Genomic DNA, 13452 nt, shown 5'->3' with positions numbered 1-13452 from the left:
CTAACAGATCCATACCAATTCACTCAAAAGGCATGGAAATGATAGGCAGGGGAACCAAAGGCCACCCTAAATTCTGTCTGGGGTGCGGTCTTTTGGCACATTGGGCATTCCTGGCAAATTGCCTGGCCAGAAGAACCATATATGGATATGCTGGAGAGTTTTCTCCTCCCCTAAATGTCCACCCCATAAATTCATGTGAGCCGCCCTCGTGTTTCCAAATAATTTACAAATCTCTATGCACTAACAGCAATAAAAGTTCTGTTTCTATTAAAACATTTTTATTTATTTTTTAATTGAAACGGCAATCAGCCGTATTTAAGGGTTGGGTATGGTATACCGGCAGTTAGTCTACCAGCAGTCAGAATACAGTCAGCGGCATCGTGACTGCCTATAATACTGACAGTGGCGCTCAACCAAACTAACCCTGAACCTCCCTCTAACCCTCTCCCCATGCAGCTTAACCCTCCTCCCCCCACAGCTTAACTCTCCCTCTCCCCCAAGCTTAACTCTCCCCTCCGGCAGCCTAACTGTAACTGTCCTCCCACAGCCTAACACTCCCCTTATGTAATCCAACCCTAAACTCCCCTCCCTGCAGCCTAACCCTCCCCCATCATCTTACCCTCCTGCAGCCTATCCCTCCCACTGCAGCCTAACCCTTCTCCCACAGCCTAACCCTCAATTCCTGCAGCCTAACCTTCCCTCCAAGCCTAACCCTCCTGCAGCCTAACCCTTCCCCCACTTGTATCTCCAACTGTCTCTCTGCTATCTCTTCTTGGATGTCCCAGTGCTTTGTTAAACTTAACATGTCTGATATCCCTTTTCCACTAGCTCAAAAAACACGGGTAAATGCACGGGGGCGCGCATTTACCCGTGTTTTTGGCAAGTGGAAAAGGGTCAACCCGGATCAAGTGACCCGTGAATCCTACCCGGCTATTTACCTGGGTAGGACACGGGAATGATCCGGGTAGGGTGTAGTGTAAACGGGAGCCGTGTCGATGCGACACGGCTCCCGTTTACACTGTATGGATGGGCGGCGCTGGGAGATCATGTGATCTCCCTGCGCCGCCCCTGCCGTGTAGCTAGAAGCGTCACCAACCCGGCATATGCCGGGTTGTGACTGCTGATGGGAAAGGGACCGAGCACGGGTCGCAGCAGGGGGCAGCTCCCGTGTCAGGCTCCCGGCTGCGACCCGTGCTCGTAGGTGTAAAAGGGGTAGACTGAGCTGATCATCTTCCCTCCCTCCCGCATAACCTCACCTCCTACAATCTCATTATCTATTGCTGGTACTACTATCTCCTCTAGCCCCCAAGTGCGCTGTCTTGGGAGTAATCCTTGACTCCCCTCTCTCCTTCAAACCACACATTCAGCTGCAGTCCGGCTCATCTTCCTCACTAAACATACTACGTCCACCTCCCCTCCTACAAGCCTACAAGCACTTCACTGGCTCCCTTCACCCTTCACAATCCATTCCAGGCTTCTAACATTCACTTACAAAGCCCTTACCCACTCCTCTCCCATTTACATCTCTGACCTTATATCCCTTTGGGATCCGGTCTGAAGATCGACAGTGCCTAGGCCGACAATGTTTAGGTCGACCACTATTGGTCGACAGTCACTAGGTCGACATGGATGGAAGGTCGACAGGGTTTCTAGGTCGACATGTGCTAGGTCGACAGGTCTAAAGGTCGACATGAGTTTTGTTTGTTTTTTCATTTTTTTAATTTTTTCATACTTAACGATCCATGTCGACTACGATTGGAACGGTAAAGTGTGCCGAGCGAAGCGGTAGCGGAGCGAAGGCACCATGCCCGAAGCATGGCGAGCGAAGCGAGCCATGCGAGGGGACGCGGTGCGCTAATTTGGGATCCCGGTCACTTTACGAAGAAAACGACACCCCAAAAAAAAAAAACCTCATGTCGACCTTTAGACCTGTCGACCTAGCACATGTCGACCTAGAAACCCTGTCGACCTTCCATCCATGTCGACCTAGTGACTGTCGACCAATAGTGGTCGACCTAAACATTGTCGACCTAGGCACTGTCGATAAAACGAACCACACCCTATCCCTTTATACTCCCACCCGTTCTCATTGCTCTACTAATGCACATCGCCTCTCCTGCCTACTGATGAGTTCCTCCCACTCCTAACTTCAAGATTTCTCTTGTGCTGCTCCACCTCCAATGGCACCAAATCTCGTGGTTTTCCGCCACTCTGATACTTGTGTCAGTGTTTATACACCCTGTACTTGTCCTATATTGTTTTCAACCTAAGTCACTATTTTCCTGTTTTTATTATCTTGTTTTAAAGATTAATAAATCACCAGGGCCCGATGGTATTCATCCAAGGGTTCTAATGGAGCTTCACTCTGAACTGGCAAAACCGCTATCTCTGATCTTTGAGGATTCAGTTATATCAGGTATGGTTCCCAAAGACTGGCGTATAGCGGAAGTAGTGCCTATATTCAAAAAGGGAAGTAAAGCTGAACCAGGTAATTATAGACCAGTTAGTCTTACATCTATAGTGGGGAAAGAATTGGAAGGTATTCTAAGAGATAGTATTCAGAAGTTCCTTGAAACCAATAAGGTCATTAAAAGGAATCAACATGGGTTTATGAAGGACAGATCCTGTCAAACCAACTTACTTGGCTTTTATGAAACAGTAAGCGCAAACCTAGATCAGGGTAAAGACGTGGATGTAATCTTTTTAGACTTTGCCAAAGCGTTTGATACTGTACCACACATGAGACTTATATACAAGCTACAAGAATCAGGGATAGGAAGCACAATATGCACTTGGGTCAAAAACTGGTTAGATAATAGGAAGCAGCGCGTTGTGGTTAATGGATATTTTTCAACTTGGACTGAAGTGCTAAGTGGTGTGCCGCAAGGCTCAGTATTAGGACCGCTATTGTTCAATATTTTCATTAACGACCTAACAGAAGGTCTAGAGAGCATGGTGTCAATTTTTGCAGATGATACCAAATTGTGTAAGGTTATAAATACAGAGGAGGATGCCGAGTCTCTTCAGAACGACTTAGTTAAATTAGAAGCATGGGCAGCCAAATGGAGAATGCGCTTCAACACAGACAAGTGTAAGGTAATGCACTGTGGTAACAAGAACAAAAAGTACACCTACCTACTAAATGGGGTAAAACTAGGGGATTCTGTACTGGAAAAGGACTTAGGTGTCCTCATAGATAGCAAGCTAAGCAGTAGTACCCAAAGTAGGACTGCAGCAAAGAAGGCTAATAAGATATTAGCATGCATAAAACGGGGTATTGATGCTAGGGACGAGAGTATTATACTCCCATTATATAAATCACTAGTGAGGCCACACCTTGAATACTGTGTACAGTTCTGGGCACCGTACTACAAAAAGGATATCCTGGAGCTTGAAAAGGTACAAAGGAGGGCGACCAAACTAATTAAGGGCATGGAGACGATGGAATACAAGGAAAGGCTTGAAAGACTAATGCCTAGTCTTTCAAGCCTTTACATTGGAAAAGCGGAGACTAAGAGGGGATATGATCAACATCTACAAATATATAAGGGGACAATACTCAGAGCTTGCGCGGGACCTGTTTTTGGTTAGATCAACACAGAGGACTCGTGGACACTCGCTCAGGTTAGAGGAGAGGAGATTCCGCACAATACGGCGTAAAGGCTTTTTCACGGTAAGGACAATACGTGTTTGGAATTCCCTGCCCGAGGGAGTTGTAATGGCGGAATCTGTCAACACCTTTAAGAATGGGTTAGATAAATTCCTATTGGATAAGGATATCCAGGGGTATGGTGCATAGCCATGCATTATAGTTACTATTTAGTCAAATCATCATGCAGAGGACACCACAAATAGGTTGAACTCGATGGACAATTGTCTTTTTTCAACCTCAGATACTATGTTACTATGTTTATGTACTCTGTAATTGGGCGCTGCAGAACCCTTGTGACGCCATATAAATAAAGAAAAAGAATATGGAGTCATACTTTTTGAAAAAGTCACGTGACCACAATGAAACGTGTTAAGGACTCCGCCCCTACTTGTATTCTCACCAGTGACCTGACCTCAGATGTTTCCAAGTGACGTGTAGCCGTGTCTGGAGCGGTTACTGCAGCGGGACCTGAGGACGCTCGGGCAGCCAGTACATTCAGAGACTGCCAAAGAACTTCTATTGTGCACGGCCAGTGCTACGTGTGGAAATCCCATCTCCCTAAGACTAAGGGGGTGATTGATCGCAGCAGCAAATCTATTAGCAGTTGGGCAAAACCATGTGCACTGCAGAGAGGGCAGATGTAACATGTGCAGAGAGAGTTAGATTTGGGTGGGGTGTGTTCAAACTGAAATCTAAATTGCAGTCTAAAAATAAAGCAGCCAGTATTTACCCTGCACAGAAACAATGTTTCTCTAACGTCCTAAGTGGATGCTGGGGACTCCGTAAGGACCATGGGGAATAGCGGCTCCGCAGGAGACTGGGCACATCTAAAGAAAGCTTTAGGACTATCTGGTGTGCACTGGCTCCTCCCCCTATGACCCTCCTCCAAGCCTCAGTTAGATCTCTGTGCCCGAACGAGAAGGGTGCACACTAGGGGCTCTCCTGAGCTTCTTAGTGAAAGTTTTAGTTTAGGTTTGTTATTTTCAGTGAGACCTGCTGGCAACAGGCTCACTGCATCGAGGGACTAAGGGGAGAAGAAGCGAACTCACCTGCGTGCAGAGTGGATTGGGCTTCTTGGCTACTGGACACCATTAGCTCCAGAGGGACGATCACAGGCCCAGCCTGGATGGGTCCCAGAGCCGCGCCGCCGGCCCCCTTACAGAGCCAGAAGGCAGAAGAGGTCCGGAAAATCGGCGGCAGAAGACGTCCTGTCTTCAACAAGGTAGCGCACAGCACTGCAGCTGTGCGCCATTGCTCCTCAGCACACTTCACACTCCGGTCACTGAGGGTGCAGGGCGCTGGGGTGGGGCGCCCTGGGCAGCAATGTTAATACCTAAACTGGCTAAAAATACATCACATATAGCCCCTGGGCTATATGGATGTATTTAACCCCTGCCAGGAATCCAGAAAAACCGGGAGAAGAGCCCGCCGAAAAGGGGGCGGGGCCTATCTCCTCAGCACACAGCGCCATTTTTCCCACACAGCTCTGCTGGTGGGAAGGCTCCCAGGCTCTCCCCTGCACTGCACTAAGGAACAGGGTTAAAACAGAGAGGGGGGGCATTTTGTGTGGCGATATTATAATATATTAAGATGCTATAAGGGAAAACACTTATTATAAGGTTGTCCCTGTATAATTATAGCGTTTTGGTGTGTGCTGGCAAACTCTCCCTCTGTCTCCCCAAAGGGCTAGTGGGGTCCTGTCCTCTATCAGAGCATTCCCTGTGTGTGTGCTGTGTGTCGGTACGTGTGTGTCGACATGTATGAGGACGATGTTGGTGTGGAGGCGGAGCAATTGCCTGTAATGGTGATGTCACCCCCTAGGGAGTCGACACCGGAATGGTTGGCTTATTTATGGAATTACGTGATAATGTCAACACGCTGCAAGGTCGGTTGACGACATGAGACGGCCGGCAAACCAATTAGTACCTGTCCAGGCGTCTCAAACACCGTCAGGGGCTTTAAAACGCCCATTACCTCAGTCGGTCGACACAGACACAGACACAGACATGGACACTGACTCCAGTGTCGACGGTGAAGAAACAGACGTATTTTCCAGTAGGGCCACACGTTACATGATAAGGGCAATGAAGGAGGTGTTACATATTTCTGATACTACAAGTACCACAAAAAAGGGTATTATGTGGGGTGTGAATAAACTACCTGTAGTTTTTCCTGAATCAGATGAATTAAAAATTGCTAATATCTAAGAAATTATTGGCGTTATACCCTTTCCCGCCAGAAGTTAGGGCGCGTTGGGAAACACCCCCTAGGGTGGATAAGGCATTCACACGCTTATCAAAACAAGTGGCGTTACCGTCTCCAGATACAGCCGCCCTCAAGGAGCCAGCTGATAGGAGGCTGGAAAATATCCTAAAAAGTATATACACACATACTGGTGTTATACTGCGACCAGCGATCGCCTCAGCCTGGATGTGCAGCGCTGGGGTGGCTTGGTCGGATTCCCTGACTGAAAATATTGATACCCTTGACAGGGACAGTATTTTATTGACTATAGAGCATTTAAAGGATGCATTTCTATATATGCGAGATGCACAGAGGGATATTTGCACTCTGGCATCAAGAGTAAGTGCGATGTCCATTTCTGCCAGAAGATGTTTATGGACACGACAGTGGTCAGGTGATGCGGATTCCAAACGGCACATGGAAGTATTGCCGTATAAAGGGGAGGAGTTATTTGGGGTCGGTCTATCGGACCTGGTGGCCACGGCAACAGCTGGAAAATCCACCTTTTTACCCCAAGTCACCTCTCAGCAGAAAAAGACACCGTCTTTTCAGCCTCAGTCCTTTCGTCCCCATAAGGGCAAGCGTGCAAAAGGCCGGTCATATCTGCCCAGGGGTAGAGGAAAGGGAAAAAGACTGCAGCAGGCAGCCCCTTCCCAGGAACAGAAGCCCTCCACCGCTTCTGCCAAGTCCTCAGCATGACGCTGGGGCCTTACAAGCGGACTCAGGTGCGGTGGGGGGTCGTCTCAAGAGTTTCAGCGCGCAGTGGGCTCACTCGCAAGTGGACCCCTGGATCCTACAGGTAGTATCTCAGGGGTACAGATTGGAATTCGAGACGTCTCCTCCTCGCAGGTTCCTGAAGTCTGCTTTATCAACGTCTCCCTCCGACAGGGAGGCAGTATTGGAAGCAGTTCACAAGCTATATTCCCAGCAGGTGATAATGAAAGTACCCCTCCTACAACAAGGAAAGGGGTATTATTCCACACTATTTGTGGTACCGAAGCCAGACGGCTCGGTGAGACCTATTCTAAATCTGAAATCTTTGAACACTTACATACAAAGGTTCAAATCAAGATGGAGTCACTCAGAGCAGTGATAGCGAACCTGGAAGAGGGGACTATATGGTGTCCCTGGACATAAAGGATACTTACCTCCATGTCCCAATTTGCCCTTCTCACCAAGGGTACCTCAGGTTCGTGGTACTGAACTGTCACTATCAGTTTCAGACGCTGCCGTTTGGATTGTCCACGGCACCCTGGGTCTTTACCAAGGTAATGGCCGAAATGATGATTCTTCTTCGAAGAAAAGACGTCTTAATTATCCCTTACTTGGACGATCTCCTGATAAGGGCAAAGTCCAGGGAACAGTTGGAGGTCGGAGTAGCACTATCTCGGGTACTGCTACAACAGCACGGGTGGATTCTAAATATTCCAAAATCGCAGCTGATCCCGACGACACGTCTGCTGTTCCTAGGGATGATTCTGGACACAGTCCAGAAAAAGGTGTTTCTCCCGGAGGAGAAAGCCAGGGAGTTATCCGAGCTAGTCAGGAACCTCCTAAAACTAGGAAAAGTGTCAGTGCATCATTGCACAAGGATCCTGGGAAAATGGTGGCTTCTTACGAAGCGATTCCATTCGGCAGATTTCACGCAAGAACTTTTCAGTGGGATCTGCTGGAAAAATGGTCCGGATCGCATCTTCAGATGCATCAGCGGATAACCCTGTCTCCAAGGACAAGGGTGTCTCTTATGTGGTGGCTGCAGAGTGCTCATCTACTAGAGGGCCACAGATTCGGCATTCAGGACTGGGTCCTGGTGACCACGGATGCCAGCCTGAGAGGCTGGGGAGCAGTCACACAGGGAAAAAATTTCCAGGGAGTGTGGTCAAGTCTGGAGACTTCTCTCCACATAAATATACTGGAGCTAAGGGCAATTTACAATGCTCTGAGCCTAGGAAGACCTCTGCTTCAAAGTCAACCGGTGCTGATCCAGTCGGACAACATCACGGCAGTCGCCCACGTAAACAGACAGGGCGGCACAAGAAGCAGGAGGGCAATGGCAGAAACTGCAAGGATTCTTCGCTGGGCGGAAAATCATGTGATAGCACTGTCAGCAGTGTTCATGCAGACTTCCTCAGCAGGCACGACCTCCACCCGGGAGAGTGGGGACTTCATCTGGAAGTCTTCCACATGATTGTGAACCGTTGGGAAAGACCAAAGGTGGACATGATGGCGTCCCCCCTCTACAAAAAACTGGACAGGTATTGCGCCAGGTCAAGAGACCCTCAGGCAATAGCTGTGGACGTTCTGGTAACACCGTGGGTGTACCAGTCGGTGTATGTGTTCCCTCCTCTGCTTCTCATACCCAAGGTACTGAGAATTATAAGACGTAGAGGAGTAAGAACTATACTTGTGGCTCCGGATTGGCCAAGAAGGACTTGGTACCCGGAACTTCAAGAGATGCTCACAGAGGACCCATGGCCTCTGCCGCTAAGAAGGGACTTGCTTCAGCAAGTACCATGTCTGTTCCAAGACTTACCGCGGCTGCGTTTGACGGCATGGCGGTTGAACACCGGATCCTAAGGGAAAAAGGCATTCCGGAAGAGGTCATCCCTATCCTGGTCAAAGCCAGGAAGGAGGTGACCGCACAACATTATCACCAAATTTGGTGAAAATATGTTGCGTGGTGTGAGGCCAGGAAGGCCCCCACGAAGAAATTTCAACTCGGTCGATTCCTGCATTTCCTGCAAACAGGAGTGTCTATGGGCCTCAAATTGGGGTCCATTAAGGTTCAAATTTCGGCCCTGTCGATTTTCTTCCAGAAAGAATTGGCTTCAGTTACTGAAGTCCAGACGTTTGTCAAGGGAGTACTGCATATACAACCCCCTTTTGTGCCTCCAGTGGCACCGTGGGATCTCAACGTAGTTCTGGGATTCCTCAAATCACATTGGTTTGAACCGCTCAAATCTGTGGATTTGTAATATCTCACATGGAAAGTGACCATGCTGTTGGCCCTGGCCTCGGCCAGGCGAGTGTCAGAATTGGCAGATTTGTCTCACAAAAGCCCATATCTGTTTTTCCATTCGGACAGGACAGAACTGCGGACTCGTCCCCAGTTTCTCCCTAAGGTGGTGTCAGCGTTTCACCTGAACCAGCCTATTGTGGTACCTGCGGCTAATAGGGACTTGGAGGACTCCAAGTTGCTTGATGTTGTCAGGGCCCTGAAAATATATGTTTCCAGAACGGCTGGAGTCAGGAAAACTGACTCGCTGTTTATCCTGTATGCACCCAACAAACTGGGTGCTCCTGCTTCTAAGCAGACGATTGCTCGTTGGATTTGTAGTACAATTCAGCTTGCTCATTCTGTGGCAGGCATGCCACAGCCAAAATCTGTAAATGCCCATTCCACAAGGAAGGTGGGCTCATCTTGGGCGGCTGCCCAAGGGGTCTCGGCTTTACAACTTTGCCGAGCTGCTACTTGGTCAGGGGCAAACACGTTTGAAAAATTCTACAAATTTGATACCCTGGCTGAGGAGGACCTGGAGTTCTCTCATTCGGTGTTGCAGAGTCATCCGCACTCTCCCGCCCGTTTGGGAGCTTTGGTATAATCCCCATGGTCCTTACGGAGTCCCCAGCATCCACTTAGGACGTCAGAGAAAATAAGAATTTACTTACCGATAATTCTATTTCTCGGAGTCCGTAGTGGATGCTGGGCGCCCATCCCAAGTGCGGATTGTCTGCAATACTTGTACATAGTTATTGTTACAAAAATCGGGTCATTATTGTTGTGAGCCATCTTTTCAGAGGTTCCGCTGTTATCATGCTGTTAACTGGGTTCAGATCACAGGTTGTACAGTGTGATTGGTGTGGCTGGTATGAGTCTTACCCGGGATTCAAGATCCTTCCTTATTGTGTACGCTCGTCCAGGCACAGTATCCTAACTGAGGCTTGGAGGAGGGTCATCGGGGGAGGAGCCAGTGCACACCACCTGATCCTAAAGCTTTTACTTTTGTGCCCTGTCTCCTGCGGAGCCGCTATTCCCCATGGTCCTTACGGAGTCCCCAGCATCCACTACGGACTACGAGAAATAGAATTATCGGTAAGTAAATTCTTATTTTACACATTTCTGATAATACGAGTACCACCAAAAAGGGATATTATGTTCGGTGAGGAAAAACTACCTGTAGTTTTCCTGAATCTGAGAAATTAAATGAGGTGTGTGATGATGCGTGGTTTTCCCCCGATAACAACTGATAATTTCTAAAATGTTATTGGCATTATATCCTTTCCCGCCAGAGGTTAGGGTGCGTTGGGAAACACCCCCTAGGGGGGATAAAGCACTCACACGCTTGTAAGGGCTCTACCCTCTCCTGAGATGGCCGCCCTTAAGGATCCTGCTGATAGAAAGCAGGAGGGTATACTAAAATGTATTTACACACATACTGGTGTTATACTGCGACCAGCAATACCCTCAGCCTGGATGTGCAGTGCTGGGTTGGCATGGTCGGATTCCCTGACTGAAAATATTGATACCCTAGATAGGGACAGTATATTTTTGCCTATAGAGCATTTAAAAGATGCATTTCTATATATGCGTGATGCATACATATATATGTACATGAATACAAAATTATTTTATGATTCCATAAATATACACTGGCTTACTGATTTGTAGCTAAAATTACTTTCAGGCTGTGTGTACATGTAACATAAATGAATTGTGTGAATGTAGACACAATTTGTTTAATGCACAAAGTTATAAAAAATATTGTCTAAAATTACTTTCAGGTTGTGTATATAAGGCGCACATGCAATATAAATGCATTCTGTGCATAGATTTAGGACCCATCACCATGATATCTCATTATGGTATGTAATTAATCCAAAAGATGGAAAAATCCGATTTGAGTCAACACATAACCCTGTAGGTGGTGCTAATGTTCCTCTACAGAGATAACAATCGAAAATGGTCATGGTCAAATTGCACATCGTACTTCTGAAAGCTTCTGTGACATTTTAAAATGACCTTTTAAATTAGTGCCATGTGTGATGACCCCGTGCATCTAAGAAATGGACATGGTCAAATTGTACATCGTACTTCTGAGGGTTTCTGTGACATTTTAAAATGACCTTTTAAATTAGTGCCATGTGTGATGATCCCGTGCGTCTAAGAAATGGACATGGTCAAATTGTACATCGTACTTCTGAGGGTTTCTGTGACATTTTAAAATGACCTTTTAAATTAGTGCCATGTGTGATGATCCCGTGCGTCTAAGAAATGGACATGGTCAAATTGTACATCGTACTTCTGAGGGTTACTGTGACATTTTAAAATGACCTTTTAAATTAGTGCCATGTGTACCAAGCTTGATGTTTCAACTGCTGGAATGTGTGATGCTTGAATGTGTACAGCTTAATCAAAATAGTGAAATAAGACTGCCTGTAACTACCTGGCTTTAACACTGTGTAATATGCATCTTTCATCCGCCTGATTTGACGCGCTGCGTTGCGTGACATTCTGCGACTGGTGTTACGTGACATTCTGCGACTGGTGTTGCGCAACAATTTTTAATGCGGTTTAATATCGAACACTATAAATTTATATAAAATTTAATATTAAGCGATATAAAACACTATCATTTAATATTAAAAGGGGGTGGAGCCTAGGAGCAAGGGGGTGTGTCACCTGTCAAGTTTGACAGAAAGGTTGTCTTTATCTACTAGCCTGTATTGCAAGCCCCTGATTTCAGAAAGCAGTTTGTGTTGCAGACTGATGCCTCTTGGACAGGTTAGGGGCCAGTGCTTTCCCAAGAGGTAGAAGAGGAAGAGAAACCCATCCTCTACCTCATCCAAAAATTGCTGCCCAGAGAACACAAGTACTCAGCTGAGGAGCAGGAGAGCTTGGCAATTAAATGAGCAGTGGAGTCACTGAGATACTATTTGTTGGGATGAGAATTCCGGCTAATCACCCACCATGCACCCTTATAGTGGATGCACACAACAAGTAGGCAATGCTCTTGCGACTCGCTGGTTTCTGGCCTTATAGCCGGTCAAATCTGAGGTGCATTATCGTCCGGGGAAACAGGACTTCAATACAGATGCCCCGTCTAGATAGCTTATTGGTCCTGACCCTCCGAGCAACCCTGCGGTGAAGAAGGGAACCTGTGAAAGCTAGTTGACGGGTGTCTTCCCATATGGGTGGCATAAATAGATGTAGGCAAGATGGAGAGCTCAGCTGGAAAACTCTTAGCTTCACCAGGGTGTTTGAAGCTAAGGGGAGAGGAGTGTGGAAAAGACAGCAGAGATCTGACATGGATTTAGAATAACATCATTATGGATAATAAGAATTCAGGTCAGGTGTTACTGTTACTTGTGGTTGATAAGCAGTTGATTACAGGCACCTGTAAGAGTGTGTTAAAAGGGTTCCAGGCACAAGGGAACAATGCTTCTGATGGTGACTAGCATCAAGTAGGGGGCGGGGCCATTAGGACCCCTGGACCAGTACTAAGGTGAACCTATATCGCTATGAACGGTCTATGTGATTCCTGTCACAATATATATGAATAGAATGTATTCAGTAATTGACCTATGGGCTGCAGAGTGGAGCGAGTGGAGCCAGTGCAAGTGGGATTGGGCAGGTGAGTGAGACTGCTGCCTGTGTATGTCACCATTATCCTCACCTCCTGTATAGCAAATGACTGATATGAGGGAAAGCAGAACTCAGCACAGAGGAAGCTTCATACTTGTTCCAGCTCAGGATCTTGGGGGAGATGAGTTTTTATTTTTTTAAGGTTATGAACTTTTGTAAAACATTCCATTACGATGTGCAGTCACATGGGGGGGGGGGGGGGGGGGTGCGCTGAGCGGCGTCACATGAGAGGCACAATATGGCTGACGTGTCTCTGCTGTATTACACAGTGGGGCTGAGGGGTGTTTGGGGCTGCAGGAGAGACCCTGTGAGATTACTAGCCCTGGCACCACTATCACTGGGTCGGTGTGGAGCCAGAGGCGGCTATTAAGGAATCCCCATGGCCACTCCCAGCTCAGTGACATCACTGCGGCGGCGTCACTCTCAGTAGCGCTCAGTGACAGTGTAGTAACCGGCCTCTGATAGGGAGAGCTACTGCTATATTACCGTAATATGTGTATGTGGCCACTAATAGCACATACACCCCACAGGCTAATACCGTGTGCACCTACACGTCACAGCGCCATGGCATGATGTAACAGCAGCTGCATGAGTGTCAGGGGACCTCAGTCACTGACACCCACCTAGTGCTGTACAAGGGGTGCATCATGGGGACACTCACTACCATGGTAACAGGAAGTCTGGTCACTAAGGGGTTACCATGCAGAGCAGTCACCGCGGGGGAGGGGGGTCCTGCACTCATATACCGCCCCCTATATCACTAATCATCCCCCACACACACAGCTGGGAACCCCAGGCCGGAGCCGTCTGCAGCGGTACACCTCCGGAGCCCGGGACACGCCACTTCCGCTCTGTGCGTTCCACCCTACTTCCGCGTTCCCGCTCACTTCCGGTCCGTGCGGTCCACCACGCA

At 47.8% G+C, this 13452-nt stretch overlaps 1 pseudogene; it reads left to right on the top strand.

The window, feature by feature from the left end:
• Positions 1-13452, top strand: part of LOC135056588 (oocyte zinc finger protein XlCOF7.1-like) — a 195415-nt pseudogene that overhangs the window by 132529 nt on the left and 49434 nt on the right.

The sequence above is a fragment of the Pseudophryne corroboree genome, chromosome 3 (genome assembly GCF_028390025.1).
Source record: "Pseudophryne corroboree isolate aPseCor3 chromosome 3, aPseCor3.hap2, whole genome shotgun sequence".
NCBI lineage: Eukaryota > Metazoa > Chordata > Amphibia > Anura > Myobatrachidae > Pseudophryne > Pseudophryne corroboree.
Note: the sequence above shows the minus strand (reverse complement) of the source record. Positions and strands in the feature narration are given on the sequence as shown.